Below are 2500 nucleotides of genomic sequence, written 5' to 3'. Positions count from 1 at the left end.
TTGCGCCCAGCAAGCCTTTGGGCAACTCGAGTTTCAGCAGCACGACACCCCTCCCCCCTATAATAGGCTGCCGAGCCATTACCAAAGTGCCACGGGTAGACGTCCTTTTCCGTGAGGAGACATACTAAAGGAAAGTGCTCTAGAGGTCGAATTTTGACGCCGTTTTTTGCAACAACCTCTAGAAAAATAAGATCTTTCCATCCTCCAAATTTGGTGAATTTACACCGTGCCGATTTTTTTTGACGATTTTTTTACCGCCCGGAATGCCGGAAATTCAAAAAAAATGAAAAACGGAGAAAACCTGCGATTTTTGACCTGGATTTTTTTGTGCAGCCTTCACATAATATTACCAAGGTTCCCTCAAAATTTCACGAAAAATGCACGAGCCAATTCTGAGATATGAAAATTTGGCTCCTCCGTTGCAACGCTCCGAGCCATCGTTGCAACGGCGGGTGCCTCCGTGGGGGGCGGGGGACCCCGGCGGCACACCACAACCACAACGTGCTTGCTAGTGTGCCTAGGGGATGGCAAGGCAACGTGCATCTTGCTGGCATTGCGCCCAGCAAGCCTTTGGGCAACTCGAGTTTCAGCAGCACGACACCCCTCCCCCCTATAATAGGCTGCCGAGCCATTACCAAAGTGCCACGGGTAGACGTCCTTTTCCGTGAGGAGACATACTAAAGGAAAGTGCTCTAGAGGTCGAATTTTGACGCCGTTTTTTGCAACAACCTCTAGAAAAATAAGATCTTTCCATCCTCCAAATTTGGTGAATTTACACCGTGCCGATTTTTTTTGACGATTTTTTTACCGCCCGGAATGCCGGAAATTCAAAAAAAATGAAAAACGGAGAAAACCTGCGATTTTTGACCTGGATTTTTTTGTGCAGCCTTCACATAATATTACCAAGGTTCCCTCAAAATTTCACGAAAAATGCACGAGCCAATTCTGAGATATGAAAATTTGGCTCCTCCGTTGCAACGCTCCGAGCCATCGTTGCAACGGCGGGTGCCTCCGTGGGGGGCGGGGGAGCCCGGCGGCACACCACAACCACAACGTGCTTGCTAGTGTGCCTAGGGGATGGCAAGGCAACGTGCATCTTGCTGGCATTGCGCCCAGCAAGCCTTTGGGCAACTCGAGTTTCAGCATCACGACTCCCCTCCCCCCTATAATAGGCTGCCGAGCCATTACCAAAGTGCCACGGGTAGACGTCCTTTTCCGTGAGGAGACATACTAAAGGAAAGTGCTCTAGAGGTCGAATTTTGACGCCGTTTTTTGCAACAACCTCTAGAAAAATAAGAACTTTCCATCCTCCAAATTTGGTGAATTTACACCGTGCCGATTTTTTTTGACGATTTTTTTACCGCCCGGAATGCCGGAAATTCAAAAAAAATGAAAAACGGAGCAAACCTGCGATTTTTGACCTGGATTTTTTTGTGCAGCCTTCACATAATATTACCAAGGTTCCCTCAAAATTTCACGAAAAATGCACGAGCCAATTCTGAGATATGAAAATTTGGCTCCTCCGTTGCAACGCTCCGAGCCATCGTTGCAACGGCGGGTGCCTCCGTGGGGGGCGGGGGAGCCCGGCGGCACACCACAACCACAACGTGCTTGCTAGTGTGCCTAGGGGATGGCAAGGCAACGTGCATCTTGCTGGCATTGCGCCCAGCAAGCCTTTGGGCAACTCGAGTTTCAGCATCACGACACCCCTCCCCCCTATAATAGGCTGCCGAGCCATTACCAAAGTGCCACGGGTAGACGTCCTTTTCCGTGAGGAGACATACTAAAGGAAAGTGCTCTAGAGGTCGAATTTTGACGCCGTTTTTTGCAACAACCTCTAGAAAAATAAGATCTTTCCATCCTCCAAATTTGGTGAATTTACACCGTGCCGATTTTTTTTGACGATTTTTTTACCGCCCGGAATGCCGGAAATTCAAAAAAAATGAAAAACGGAGCACACCTGCGATTTTTGACCTGGATTTTTTTGTGCAGCCTTCACATAATATTACCAAGGTTCCCTCAAAATTTCACGAAAAATGCACGAGCCAATTCTGAGATATGAAAATTTGGCTCCTCCGTTGCAACGCTCCGAGCCATCGTTGCAACGGCGGGTGCCTCCGTGGGGGGCGGGGGAGCCCGGCGGCACACCACAACCACAACGTGCTTGCTAGTGTGCCTAGGGGATGGCAAGGCAACGTGCATCTTGCTGGCATTGCGCCCAGCAAGCCTTTGGGCAACTCGAGTTTCAGCATCACGACACCCCTCCCCCCTATAATAGGCTGCCGAGCCATTACCAAAGTGCCACGGGTAGACGTCCTTTTCCGTGAGGAGACATACTAAAGGAAAGTGCTCTAGAGGTCGAATTTTGACGCCGTTTTTTGCAACAACCTCTAGAAAAATAAGATCTTTCCATCCTCCAAATTTGGTGAATTTACACCGTGCCGATTTTTTTTGACGATTTTTTTACCGCCCGGAATGCCGGAAATTCAAAAAAAATGAA

The 2500-nt window shown here is 48.8% G+C and overlaps 1 long non-coding RNA gene across 1 annotated transcript in view; it reads right to left on the bottom strand.

Moving 5' to 3' along the window:
* The window catches only part of LOC148552166 (uncharacterized), a 4205-nt gene extending 2487 nt beyond the window's left edge, over positions 1-1718 (bottom strand). The window contains exons 1-2 of the long non-coding RNA XR_015892239.1: positions 869-1718; positions 1-315 (exon numbers count right to left, since the gene is read on the bottom strand). The exon at positions 1-315 is cut by the window's left edge and continues 2487 nt beyond it. This is a non-coding gene — a long non-coding RNA (uncharacterized LOC148552166). The remainder of the gene's footprint in view (positions 316-868) is intronic.
* Between the last annotated feature and the right edge of the window lie 782 nt (positions 1719-2500).

Source organism: Arachis ipaensis, chromosome B7 (assembly GCF_059453495.1).
Source record: "Arachis ipaensis isolate K30076 ecotype BB chromosome B7, ASM5945349v1, whole genome shotgun sequence".
NCBI classification, from domain to species: Eukaryota; Viridiplantae; Streptophyta; class Magnoliopsida; order Fabales; family Fabaceae; genus Arachis; species Arachis ipaensis.
Note: the sequence above shows the minus strand (reverse complement) of the source record. Positions and strands in the feature narration are given on the sequence as shown.